We start from the raw sequence: 14,858 nt of genomic DNA on the forward strand, positions 1-14,858 counted from the left end.
AGGAAAATAAAGTCTTAATGAGAGAGGAGAGAGGAAATCCCAATAGAAAAACAGAAATTAAAAACAAAATGCAAATAAAATTCTAACAAAAAAGTGCAATAACTAAATTAAAAAAAAAAAGCACTGTATAGGCTTAACTGCAAATTGGAAATGACAGAGAGCTGGTGAACTTGAAGACAGATGAATAATATCATTGATCAATTATTTAATTTTTTTTCATCCTGGCTCTCTGCCTAGAGAGAATGTCCTGATGACAGTTAAAAGGTCTAGACTCCAAGCACATCAGAGAAATACAGAAAGGGGGAATACATTGAATAAAAATGAAAGAACTGCATATTGATATTTGGCACAATATCAAATGATCCAACATACATATAATTGCAGTTCCAAAACATAAAGAGAATGCAATTGAAGCAGAAAAAAAATGTGAAGAAATACAGCCAAAAGCTCTTCAAATACACAGACTGAATCTCAGCAAACCCCAAGAAGAATTACTATAAGGGAATCATACCTAGTTACGTCATAAAATTCTGATGACCTAACCAAAGAGAAGTTCTTAAAAAAAAAAAAAAAACCTACAGGGGAATAAAGCTAAAAATGAATACTGACCAGATGACAATAGAACAATAACTCTGAAGTGCTAAGCAAAAGAGAAAAAAACTGTCAACCCATAATTCTATTACAAAAAAAAAAATCCCTTCAAAAATAAGAGTAAAATAAGGGAATAAAATTATGAAAATAAAATGTAATACCAGATGAAAATGGTAATACCAGATGAAAATTTAGACAACAAGAGGCAATGAAGAGGATGAAAAAATGGAAAATAAATGAGTATCCATAAAAAATTATGTTGTCATTCTTCTCATAAAAGAGTATATTATCATATAATTTACATAAAATAACACTTTACTAAAGCAAAAATGATTATAGTCTAAAGAAAAGATTTACAACATATATAGAAATAAAAGATTGGAGGAAAAAACATGCAAAGGACAAATGGGCAATTAAATGAAATTATGTTGCTGTGAGGTTATTACACATGTAAAAAGGCAACCAAGAATCAGGAAACAGAAAGTGGGAATTAGTGAGTGACAAGTGAGAAGTGGAAAACAGAAAGCAGGTAATGTCATATATGAAGTGTGAAGAGAGAAAATACTGACTCTAAATTGACTACCATAATTGAGAATGCATATTGTTAGCCCTAGAGCAACCACTAAAAAATATAATTAGTAGAGGCATAAATAAAAAGTCAATCAAGTAATAAAATAAAAAATACTAAACAATATTAATAGAAAATAATAAATGGAGAAATAAAGAAAAGCAGAAGAGAAATAAAATCCAAAGACTATGGCAGTAGACATAAGCCCAACCACATTAATAATCATATTAAATATAACACACCAACCTTCCAATTAAAGGGCAGAGATTGTCACGCTGGGTTTAAAAAGCAGACCCAATCATATGATGTTTATCAAGAAAACATTTTTTAATATAAAGCAGTAGATGCATTAAAATTAAAAGGATGGCTGGGCCCAGTGGCACACATCTGTAATCCCAGAGGCTCAGGAGGCTGAAGCAGGAGGATCAAGAGTTCAGAGCCAACCTCAGCAACAGCTTAAATAAGCAAATAAGCAAGACCCTGTCTCTAAATAAAATATAACAAAAGGGCTGGGGATGTGGCTCGGGGGTTAAGCACCTCTGATACAATCAATCAATCAATCGATCAATCAATCAATGTAAGAGGATAGAAAAAGCTATACCATACAAATATATGACCTAGCAATTCTACTCCTAGACATACGTCCAGGTAAATCTTGGGCATGAATGTTCTTCACAGACTTATTTATAATAGCCCAAAACTGGAAACAGCCCATATGTCCATACACAGGTGAACAGATAAATAAATTGTTGTATCTTCATTGTGTCAATCAGTTTTTCATTGCCGTAAGAAATAAGTGAGAGAAAGAACTCAGAAGAGAAAGATGTACTTAGCTCACTATTTCAGAGGTTTAAGTCGCCGTTCAGCAGACTCCAAGGCAGAAACATCACAGCAGAAAGACATGCCAGAAGAAAGCTGCTCAGCTCATGAGAGCCAGGAAATAGAGATGGGATGGGGGTGACAGACAATATATGGCCCCCAAGGGCATGACCCCAGTGACCTTCTTTCTCCAGTCATGTTCCTTCTGCCTACAGTTTCTACCACCTCCCAATATTCCATTCAGCTATCAATGGATTAATCTACTGATAAGTTTAGAGCCCTAATGATCCAATCGCTTCCCAAAAGCCTACCTCTGGACATCTGCTGCATTGACGACCAAGCTGCATTGGGGGACCTTCCAGAGCCAAACCATAACACTCATAAATGCAATATTTAATAAAAAGGAACAAACTCTGGTATATGCAATAACATTGACAAATCTCAGACATTTTGTGAAGTAAAAATATCTAGATTCAAAAGATTACATTACATGGTGTAATTCCATTTGTATGAAATTCTAGAACAGACAAAACTAATCTGTAGGAAAATAGATCAGACTGAGGTTGACTCAGGTGGGCACTGGAGAGCAAAACTGAATTCTCAGAGGCGCAGGGGAACTTGCTGAGGAGATGGAAACATTCTATGTCTTGCTTAGAGAGTAGCTCTGGGGTTGCACGTATTTGTCAAAAGCCATTGACCTGTACACTTAAAATATGTGATTTTTATTTTATATAAATTTTACCTTAATGAAATTTAATTTCTTTCAATAAAGCAAATCAATTTTCCTCTCTTTTCTATCACCATCAAATTTAACCAACTCATGTCCATTTAGGAAAGAAAGAAGTAGAGGATTCAAGTGAAATCAGAGCTCACCTCAAAGACTTTAATCGTTCCTATCTCTGTCTATTCTAAATGTAGTCTTTGAATCACTATCCAACATTATTATTGTTGCTATTCATCAAGTTTATTGATGTTCAATGGAGCTTAATTATCTAAAAATCTAGTTTCTAAAACCCTCTTGTAGATGGCAGTAAGTTCAAATACATAGAATGTCTTCTTAAACCAAGAAACATTTCCACCCTATGAGGGGTACACAGATTACAAAAGCAGGCAGGGTTGAGGAAGGCTTTGTGGCAGGGCAGCCATGAGGCAGGAACCGGGAAACAACAATAGTGACCCCCAAACCCAGGAATCCAGGTTCATGGGACTCCAATTTTCATATGTATCTGTGAAACAATCCACACATTCTATCACTAAATTTTACTAGACCCCGAGATATTTTCAGTTTCACCACAGTAAATGAAACCAAGACCTGAGTCAGTCACCGTAGGGCCTGCCTGGCAGAGCCACTCACCTCTCAGCTCCCTGGAGACATCTACCTCAGACTGCTGTATGAAAGAAGAGAATAGGAAATCTCCTTATTTTATAGAACTTCATGTAGCACAGCCAGAAAGCATCTTCCCCCAGTGTTTTTCCCCTTGCTTTCCCATTCCCCATCCAACTCATCCCTGAGAGGGAGGGAGGGAGGGAGGGAGGGAGAGGGAGGGGGAGGGAGGAACAGATGACGCTCCAAAATGATGACATGGGAGACTGATTTATGAGAGTGGCCCAAGGGGTATAAGAAGATGTAATGGGATGAAATTTGAGCAAATGGAAGTGGAGGCCAAGTATCAAGAAACATTTGAATTCAGCGGAGTGTGAAACAAGCTCCCAGGAGAAGTCCAGGAAGCCCCATGGCTGGAAATCATTAAACAATCAATAATGGGAAATAAGGGTTATGGCTGGTTAGGAGAGGAGCAGGGAACCCAGGTGAGATGTATATTTCATTAAAATCCTAGAACCACTTTGCTGAATAAGTCATTCTGTGAAGGCTACGTGCTCCTTTTCTGTATTCATTCTCATATACTCTCTCTCTCTCTTCTCTTAACCATCCATATTCTCCACACGCCTTCCAACACCATGACTTAAGAGACTCTCCATGCACCTTCAGGTGGTCCAGACTCCACTCACATTAATCCTTTCTCTCACCCTAACCATCCACCTCCTCACCCACCCCCAGCCATTCTGTCCACTCTCTCTTTCCCAGTTTCCTTTTTCCTATGTTTTCTTTCTTTCACTAACCACCGTGTCCATGCTGTGGATATTTCATCTGTGGATATTTCATTAAAATCCTAGTGGATAGCACTGGCCCCAGGAAAAACAGACACATGGATCAAAGTGGGCGCGAAGAGCAAGGTGGGCAGGCAAAGGAATCTTGCTCTTTGTGGTTCTTAAATAAGTCAATTTCCAAAAATGTTCATCATCTCTCGCAATTAGAGAAATGCAAATCAAAACTACTCTTAAGATTTCATCTCACTCCAGTCAGAATGGAAGCTATTATGAAGACAAACAACAATAAGTGTTGGTGCGGATATGAGGGAAAAGGTATTCTCATACATTGCTGGTGGGACTACAAATTGGTGCAGCCAATATGGAAAGTAGTATGGAGATTCCTTGGAAAATGGAATGGAACCACCATTTGACCTAGCTATCCCACTCCTGGGTCTATACCCAAAAGACTTAAAAACAGCATACTACAGGGACATAGCCACATCAATATTTATAGCAACACAATTCACAATAGCTAAACTGTGCAACCAACCTAGATGCCCCTCAGCAGATGAATGGATTAAAAATGTGGCATATATACACAATGTAATATTACTCAGCAATAAAAGAGAATAAAAGCATGGTATTTGCTGGCAAATGGATGGCATTGGAGAAAATAATGCTAAGTGAAGTTAGCCAATTCCCCAAAAAATAAATTCCAAATGTTTTCTCTGATAAAAGGTGACTGACCCATAATGGGGTAGAGAGGGGGACCATGAGAGGAGTAGACGAACTCTAGATAGGTCAGAGGGGTGGGAGGGGAAGGAAAGGGGCGGGGGTTAGCAATGATGGTGGAATGTGATGGACATCATTATCCAAAGTACATGTATGAATCCATGAATTGATGAACATACTTTATATACAGACATATGAAAAAATGTGTTCTATATGTGTAAGAGGAATTGTAATGCATTCCACTGTCATGTATTTTAAAAATAAAATCAATTAAATATTTTTTTAAAAAAAAAAGATAATGAATTTGAAAAAAAAAAAAAAGATAAGTAAGTTGATTTCCAAGACTGGTCGAAACAGTATTGATGGATATTGAAGATTATCTTATTTTTCAATGCCTCCTCTTAACCTTTAGTCCTTTGGGACTAAGCTGTGTTCCCACATTGGGCCTAGTCAAAAGCTAAAAATGCCAGCAACTAGTATACAATTCTTTACAAACCTCGTGGCCACAAAGTTCTCCAGAAGAAAAGCTGACAACCCCAGTTGTGTGCGCGATAAGACTGGGGCAAGCTGACAAGTCTACCTGCTGTGAAGATGAACAAAGGGACAAGAAAAAAACTCTCATTTCAAAACCCGTGTAAGGCATGGGATTGGGCATGACCTTTAGTTTCTAAGTCTTAAAGTATAAGATCTCTACAGGAGGACAGAGGAGGTAAATTCTAGGAACATGATTTGCTATTATAAAAAAGGTGGGGTGCACAGCCACCTCAGTAGCTAAAATGGGCCTGCACAATCCATCCTTAAACTTGACTGCTGGAAAGTTGCCACCAAGACATGCAGCATTCACAGCACCCAATGTAGAGGAGCACCCGTGCAGATTTCCAGCTGTTAGTAACCTAGGAATGAATGAAAAGCGTCACTCCTAGATTTACGTGTGTGCAGATCAGGGTAACCAAAGGTGGAAACAACTAAACACAAAATGGAACGCTGATCAGGTGAGAATGAGAAGGAGGCCCAGCTGTAGCTGATTCTGCACTGACTCATGCAGCGCAGCCTCTGTTACGGATGGCTGGAAAGCTTAAACCTTAGCATGTTACTGCCCTCTCCTGGGCAAGAGGTCAAAGTCGGTACAGACATGTGAGTCCTACGGGGATCAAATCTGTGTGCTTGGTGGTGATCTTTAATTCACTCTTTTGCAAACCTTGGAGAAAAGATCTGCCTTAGCCATCTTCCACCAGCCACCTCTCTCTGATTGCCACCCTTTTACCTGTTCCACTAGAACCAAAGGCTGCTGACATCATGAACCTCATTGATGGGTCACAGGAGATCTCAGGAAAGGACTGGAATTATCTATGAGAGTAGTGACACAATGGGGGTCAGAAGGCCAGTCTGGAACTTCAGAATGTCCTATGAGTCTGCTTTTTAAGCAGCAACCCCTTCTGCTGTTTATCAGCCTGAAATTGTTCATCAGAGTTGGAGAAAGGCTATTCCAACTTTCATCCCACCATATGCCACCTCATTTCTTCAGCCCAGGCACTTACTGTTTTGAAACCTGACTTCTATGACGAAATAATGTAATTAAATCTAATTCATTTTGTAATTTTTAAGGGCTAGAATATCTTGTCAAAATTAATGAAAGCTCAAATCTTTTGGAAATAATTACTTTATGACTTTTAATTGCTGTGCAGATAATTTTAAACAAAGATACATATGAATAATAAGTAAAATAAAATGAGGAAAATTAATTAACACCGTCTTGATAGGCCTAAATTAGGTAATAACCTAGTTTTTTTTTACATAAATCATCAAGTAGGTTACTTATTTCCAACTCTGTATTTCATGAAAAGCACAAAGATCAGGTCCAAATTCACATAAATTAAAGGAATACAAATTAACAGGCATTTATAATACAATCTCTTTGAATAGAGACAATAATCACTTGAAAGGATTTTCATCCTCAACAAATATTTATCCAGGGCCTGCTGTGTACACGGCACTATACTTGGGGATAGGACACAATCTCATTATTATGTCTCCCTGTGAGGATAGATCACAGAAAATCCTAAGAACTGCTGTCAGAGCCACCTTGCTCGACTTGCACTTTGATCACATCCCTGACCCCTTTGGAACCTACCGAGGCCCTCCCTGTCACAGCTCATGGGAAGAAGCCTCTCCTCATGGCAGGTGGTGTGAGAGGGGGATAGAGCAAGGGATGCCACAGGGAATGAGGGGACCTGACTTCTCATCTTGGAGCAGCCACTTCTTTCTGGTAAGAGCTGTGGCCACTATCCACCAAGCCTTCTCTGGGATGTACCTGCCAACACACAAGCACTTCAGGAGTGTTATCTAATTTAATTTACCCACTGTATGGCTGGATCTTATTATTCCATCATTTTAAAGATAAGAAAAAAGAAGTATATAAAATAAATGTATTTCACCCAAAGTTATAAACCCTACAGTAGTAGAGCTGGATTCAGATGGAAGTCTATCTGAGCTGTCAGTCCAGACCACCAACTGCTGCACTACACTAACCCCCTCGTGTTGGAAATGCAATCAACCAATCAGGCTTGCTATGCAAACCAACTGGCAGATTATAAGAAGGAATTTTCTGGATGATAATATGATCACATGAAGGATCATTAAGTCAGATTATGTCATATCCCTACTCAAAATTCTCCACTGGTTCTCCTTTGAATTTAGAAAGAAATTCTAAGTTCTTGCTATGGCCTATAAAGCCCTACATGAATGGGTCCCTGGTCTACCTCTGTGACTGCATCTAGCCTACTTCTGCTCCATTTAATACCCTCTAAACATGGCCTCCTTTTCTCTCAAACAAAAATGCACATTCCTGCTTTAGGGTGGTTGCATTTTTCCTCCTCTGCCTGAGATGCTCTTGGCCTGGATAGCTATGTGACCCACCTCTCTACTAAATGTATGACTCTCTGCTCAATGTCACCTTATCCAAAAGGTCTTTCCTGACAAATCTATCCAAAATAGAATCTTCCATCACTGTCCATCCCATTACCTGTCTTCAGTTTTATTCACAGTAATTATCCTTCTCTCATACCATTATATTATCATCTGTTTGATTTTGTCTCTCCTCTTATAGTGAAAGCATTACGAGAGCAGGAACCTGACCTCACCAGCTCGCTACTGTATCCCTGGCACTATATCAGGTCATGGCACATTGCAGACACTCAGCAAATATCTGCTGAATTAATAAAATAATGAACAAACACAAAATTTCTTTATCAAAACATCCACATTTTCCCACTTATTTAATTTTCATCATAAAACAAATCTACAAATGACAACCTCAAACTTACATAGATGTGCCTATTCATCACATCACGCTTTATTTAATTTTCTCTATTCCTGTCTAGGTCTAATATCACTCCCCAAACCCAAAATGCTGTGCTCTGAAATGCTGCATACCCACTGGATGATAACAAGTGCCTTCAGTTATTTCCTAAAACCTAAAACCCTCTCTGTAACCACATACTGCTGAAGAAAGATGACTGTCTCAAGGTCACCATCTCAGTTTCAAAACCCAACATTTCATAACCCAAATAACCAAGTGTTGCTACAGTTGGGGTTTTTGCTCCTGCCCTAACTTAGCTTCCCAGTAGCAGAGCTGTGTTAGTCTACTTAAGAGCCTTCTCAAAGCTGGGTGTCCTACCGTCTATCTCCATTCCACAGCTAGACTCTAGCGTGGCTTCACAGGGTGTTTCCACAAGGAACACCTATTAGGGTGTCTTTGAAGAAAACAGTAATAATAGAATAGCTCCAGATTGTAAGCACCTATTCTTCACTTTACATCCACTTCCTTTAGTCCTCCCAAATTGGTAAGGTAGGTTTTGTGTTCCTCATTATACAAATGGCAAAACTGAATCTCACAAAAGTTAAAACTCCTTTAACTAAGGCCCTCAAGTTAGCTGGAGGCAGTGATATGAACCCAGATGTGACTTAAGTCCAAAGAAGAAACATCTCTTATAGCTTTAAGAGATAAATATCAAGGCTTTCTCCTAACTGATCCAGTATTATTTTCTTGAATTTACTATATTTCTGAGACCATAACAGGTAATCTAGAATACAAAAGAAATGTATGAAAGGGAGAGCTGAGGTCAATTATTTTTTTATACACTCAGTTTTAATTTTTCCAAGCTCTGGACTATTGGTGAAGTTCATTTGTATGGCGCTTGCAAACCATTCAGCTGTTTGTCATAAATCACTTCTCATATGGCTATAACTAGACAAATAAATTGCTTTTTAGTGTAATGTGCTTTTTAAGAAAAGAATGATTAAACTCAAGTTCCTAAGTCTAATACACAAATAATAAGTGGCTAGAGGTCCGGGGTCTTAAATTGGGGCAGGGCAAAAACCAAAATAAAATAAAGCTATTAGCCCACAAAGTAAAATACAGCTAAGCACCTGCTACTCTTCTTGTTCCAGCTGCTTAATCCATTGAATGTATCATTGTTATGACAGTAGGAAGAGTGAGAAGTGGCAGGGCAGTAAGCATTTTTATGAGGTGTTACAATATTTTAACTAACCTGCACTTCCTTCAGAAGGCTGTGTTTTCAGTATCACTAGAGATTCCTGTCACACTCCTGGGTGTTACTGCTGGAGTCTGGCTCTGCCTGTGTGGTCCTAGAGAGCACTTCTCTAGGAACTAACTTCAGTTGCTGACACCAGCACTCTGTCCTACCTGGTAGAATAAGGAGAAGTTCCTGTGAACACAATGGCCACAGAGTTCCTCTACACCCCTTCCACTTTTCTCTCTCTTCTCTAGAACTAGCCTTTCCCTAGAGCATGGTAGGCAGCCCCAGTGCCTCCATAGGTGCTCCTACAGTGAGATGTGATGTATGAGAGCCAAGGAGGGCTGGCCTCTGGGCTTCAGAGGCTGCAGAACAGAATAGTCACTTCAGCTGAAGACTATAGGAGGTTAGGGAACAGAAACAACTAGTTTCTTCACCTGACTCTGATTTCAGAAGCATATCTGATATGATGCATTCACACTTGGACCTCACTTATCTGTCTCAAGGAATGACCATAAAGATACCCAACAGGGCACCCTCTGACACAAATCACAGCGGCTCGCTGCTGTATCCCTGGCGCTGTATCAGGTCATGGTACATTGCAGACACTCAGTAAATATCTGCTGAATTAATGAAAATAATGAACAAACACAAAATTTCTTAACATCCACATTTGCCCACTTATTTTTTGCCCACTTATTTAATTTTCATCATAAAACCAATCTGTAACGATTGTAACAACAAAATTGTAACAATGTGGTGAGGCCAGGGATAGATGGCCAAACCTAGTTTGGAAGTGAATATAACATCTCTGTGGGACATTCCATAGGATTCTCAGACCACTCCATAAAAATACAGAGTACTCATACTGGTGGGTTGAAAGAGGAAAAAGAAAAGCGAGGTTTTGAAATGTTCATTTGTATTAGTATAAATATATAAATGTTTTATGGGAGGGATGTGTAAATAGTGTCTTCAAACATTTTTGTTCCATTATTCATTGAAAGAATTCTTAAAAGCTACAGACCCCAGTGCCCATTTTTAGACTGACATCTAAATTTTTTTTTTCATCACAATCCAAATGGTTGCAAAGGATATAATTTCTGGCATAGAGTAAATGCTGACATTTTAAAATAAAATTGTTTCATTTCATTTTTAAATTATTCCATTGAATAAAATTACCATAGTAACTTGGTATTTACCACCATCAACTTTTAAACTATAAAACTAAGTTTCTTGTCATAAATGTGATATTATTCTTTCTTTTTCCAGGCATTGTATTTCTCTCCCATTTCTCCCACAGAATTTATCATAAGATAATATGTGATGCTTGAAAGTATTCTACCAATCACACTCTATCATGCTTCTCTGCAGTGATTATATCGATATAAACTGGAGTTCATTGTAATAGAAAATAAAAGGAAAATGTAGTTTAAGATTATTTTGTATTTCCAATCATCATAAGACTATATTATACTATTTTTTCTAGATTGAGATACCATTTATAACTGTTATTTATAAGCATTTGGTGAAAATAAATATTACAAATTTTGACAAATAACTATTTAACATAAATAATAAAATTTTATTAGATTTTGTTATGTGTATTTTACCACAGCTAAAAAATAAATATAGTAAGTATTATTAGAAATGTCTTAATAAGCCAGAAACAGGGAGAGTTGATTATGTATTGATAGTTCCTTGATTAAGGAATGCTTCTCCTAACACCAGTATTTCTTACTATCCCTTTACATGCCCCCCAGAAGTGTTTACACCTTAAAGAAATGATAGAGTCAACTTCTGAGTGAATGAGAAAGATGCTTTTCTTTTGTCAAGTGAGAAAAGGGCAACCATGAAAAGGGAGTAGCACTTTCTCTAGCAGATGGATATTAGCAAAGAAGACACTGGGAAATTGAAGATTTGGAAATCAAATGTCTTAAGATGATCCATGCCTTCGTGCTCCCTGGAAAGTCCTCATGTGCTCACAAGATAGCTGCACTCCACTTTGAAGGCTGCTGGGTTTGAGAATTTTTAGAACACCTGTACACCTGTTGCTTTTCTCATGGATCGTGGTCTGGTCAGTGTCACTAACAAATCATGAAGTTGTGTGTACATATCCCCTCTCTGTCTACATCACCTTGGGTAGGGAACAGCTGAGGCTCTCTGCGTGAACTGTCCTGGGATTATACCAATCCAGGCTGCATGATTTCTTCTCCTCATTATCTCCCATTAGGGGACAGTCAAGAGCTTGGCCCAGCCAACAGCAAAACCTGTGAACCAGCCTTTGCCAGGGCACTTGTGACACAGCTTAAGAAATCATGCTTTCCTTCCCTGGAGGACTCTGGCCCAAAAAGAGAGCAAAGACAGCCACAGGCCACACACATGGCTTCCCCATGCATCCAGCAGCCATCTTATCCACATTCTGCAATATGACAATTTGACACCTCCACAGATATGCTCCATCCTGTATCCTACTTTTTCAATCATCTGTTCCCTTTTTCAAGTAGAAAACCTAGCATAAAAGTGGCCATTGATCCAATAAGATCCCACCTGGAGCTGTGGCTCATTTCCCAACTGCAGCCCAAATTCTCTGCCAATTACACCAAAAACATCACCATGGAGACCATCATTGGCAAACGGCACAAAGCTGAGGATGAAGCATGAATTCTTCCCAGATGGCTTTCATGATGGCAAACTCATCCTATCTACCCACCCCTAGGCCTACTGGCCATTTCCAGAATCAGGGAAAGAGCACATTTTAAACTGAAATTGTTCTTTCATTCTTCTCAGGACTTCTCCACAAGAAAACTAAGGGAGAGGTTGCTTGTGCCACCTAGGTCCTGAAAGCATGGCACTTACTCAGTCAAAAGCCAGCTGTACTTCAGTTAATTGTTTTAAAAAAAAAAAAAAAAAAAGTGTTATTGGACTTCAGGAGGCAGATGCAGTTGCAGACACTGCAGGGCCCTGGTCCACCTGCTCCCACTTCTGACTCACTGCTGGTCCCTCTCCCTGAGGAAGCACAGTGAAGCCATGGTCTTTAAAATACCAGAATAACACCCATGGAGCCAGAGGTGGCGAGTCATCAAATTAGAATTACCCTAACAAGCCACAGGGCAAAATCCCTGAAGAAGGTACATGCTGATTTGATCAGAGACACAAAGGAAAAGAATCTCAAAGTGAAGGACTAGTGGGAAGCCCATCAGGACTAAAAGAATCACCATGAGAGGAGAAAAAAAAAAAAAAAGTCTTTTAAAGGTTCTAAGACCTGAGATGGTTTCCAGGTGAGAACCCCCAGGCTGGACACAAAGACTGGCACAGTCCCTCCAAGACTGTCAAGCCAGGAGTGAAAGCTGAAGTCACCACTGCAAATGGCCAAGTCAACTATTTAAATAAATTGATTTTCAGTTGTTTAAAAAAAAAAAAAAAAAAAGGTACTGTGCTGAGGACGTAGCTCTGTGGTAGAATGGTAGAGGGCTTGCCCAGCATGCACAAGGCCCTGGGTTTAATCTGCAGGACTACTAAAAAAAAAAAAAAAAGAATTAAAAGGGAAAGGACAAAGTGATATTTAAAACTAGCACACAGGCAAATACAATACAAAATGCCAAATTATTGTTGAATGGACACACAAAAAAAGAATGTTCTGGAGCAAATATAGCCACATTGCCCACAGGAAAAAAAAAAAAAACTAAAGAAAGTACCTTCCAGGGGGGATCCTTGGGGTAAGATGCTTTCTTTTCACAAGGATCAATCCAACCCTGCCTCATATGTTTAAATGCTAAATTCAAAACTGTACTTCAATGAAAGAACAACAAACCTTTGTTAGCCTTCTGGGGGAGACTAAGGATACTAAAACCTGTGCCTTGCTGAGACAGCACTGTAAATAGCAAAGGAGTCCTATTTTTCTTTATACACAGACAAAGCACAGTCCTATAGATTTGGGTCTTAGTATTTTTATATATCCTCTCAAATTCATTTTTGCCAGAGTCATCCGGTTCTTTTCTGATGCCAAAGTTTTAACACGGCTGGTGGTGGCAGAGCCAACGCTGGTGACTTAACAAAGACGGCTCATTCCAAAGCCACATTCTGAAAGCAAGAGACCTGGATTCTGCAAGGAACAGCTATATCTCTAGTTAGAATATTTTTTAAATTCCCCTGAATGTACTTCCATCCCTTCCATCAGAATATCAAAGATGGTGTGTCTTGATTTACTTTTGATTTAAGACTCAAAGTTGTGGTAGTCAGACAGACATCCTGATTATGAGGGAGACAGTTGGTGACTAATGGGAACTCTGTGGACAGATGGACCATTAAAGTCACCGGCACTATGTTTCCTTTAAACTGATGGGCAGCCACTCAGGAAACACAAGGAACCACACACCAGACTTTTGCAGTATTCTTTTTCCTTGGAAAACACTAAGTACTCAGTTGAGGATACTCTTTAGAGGGTACTCCCAGAGTTCTACTACCTTCCCTATGTCTCAAGTTCCCAGTAAAAACAGGTCATTAGTTTCTACAGCCCAATATTAGGGGAGAGAAATCAGGGAAGATGGGAGATGCCAGTTTGCCTTTCAACCTGGGCAGCAAGCAAACTTCAGCTAGGTGAAAGAGTTAAAAGACACATCCTGAAGCTCCTGGGTGCTACGGAGAAATCTCAAAAAGAGCTCCCAATTGTGCCCACTCCTAAGCATTCTCACATCCTCCAGACCCTTTGAGATCAATAACAGAAACTTAGCTCTCTCTCCTTGTTCCTTTCTTCCCAGGGCTTCTAAAGGTTTCTTGAGAGTCTCCATCTGAACACTAAAATTATAGGGACATCAGGACCCCTGAAGTCCTTGAAGTGCAAAAGCTTCAGGGACATTCTGCAATCAGTTCAAATCCTCTAACACAAGGTGCTTCAGCTGTGAAGGGCTCTATGGTCTGATAATCCATATGACATTATACTGCCATGTACACTACAGTGGCCTTTACATTAGGGAATTAGGCTTCCCATAGTGGATACAGGATTATTAACAAACCATTTTATTTGCATATATATTCTGGGATTATAGAGAAAGATCACAAACCACAATACCAGGAAGTTTCATTCAATGTAGCGCAGTACACAGCAACGAGGAATGAGACAAACAAGAGATGGATGTAGCTTGCAGGGAATAAACAAAACCATACCTACCATTATGCACCAGCCTATGCTCTGAGTACAGGAAGTTTGCAAGAGCCTTCATATTTATTATGGACTTATCACATGTAGTAAGGCATATGATCCTCCAATATATACTACATTAATTGAGGAGAAATTCAAAGAACAGGCACAAAGAGTACTAAACCTTAATAGCCACTTGACTTATCTTTGGCCATGATGTTGATTACAGAACCTAAGAGGAAAGACTGAGAAACAGCTGGAGGAAAAAGAAAAGTTACCACTTTAAAGGGAAGATATTGATTAATTTTTTATTTCTACTGAGACTAAGGAATGATTTTATACTGCAGAGGAAAAACTATTTTAATATATGGAAGAGCAGACTGTC

General features: G+C 39.0%; 1 protein-coding gene across 1 annotated transcript in view; it reads right to left on the reverse strand.

Moving 5' to 3' along the window:
- Positions 1-14,858, reverse strand: part of Grin2b (glutamate ionotropic receptor NMDA type subunit 2B) — a 398,278-nt gene that overhangs the window by 349,894 nt on the left and 33,526 nt on the right. The window lies entirely within an intron of this gene.

The sequence above is a fragment of the Callospermophilus lateralis genome, chromosome 4 (genome assembly GCF_048772815.1).
Source record: "Callospermophilus lateralis isolate mCalLat2 chromosome 4, mCalLat2.hap1, whole genome shotgun sequence".
NCBI classification, from domain to species: domain Eukaryota; kingdom Metazoa; phylum Chordata; class Mammalia; order Rodentia; family Sciuridae; genus Callospermophilus; species Callospermophilus lateralis.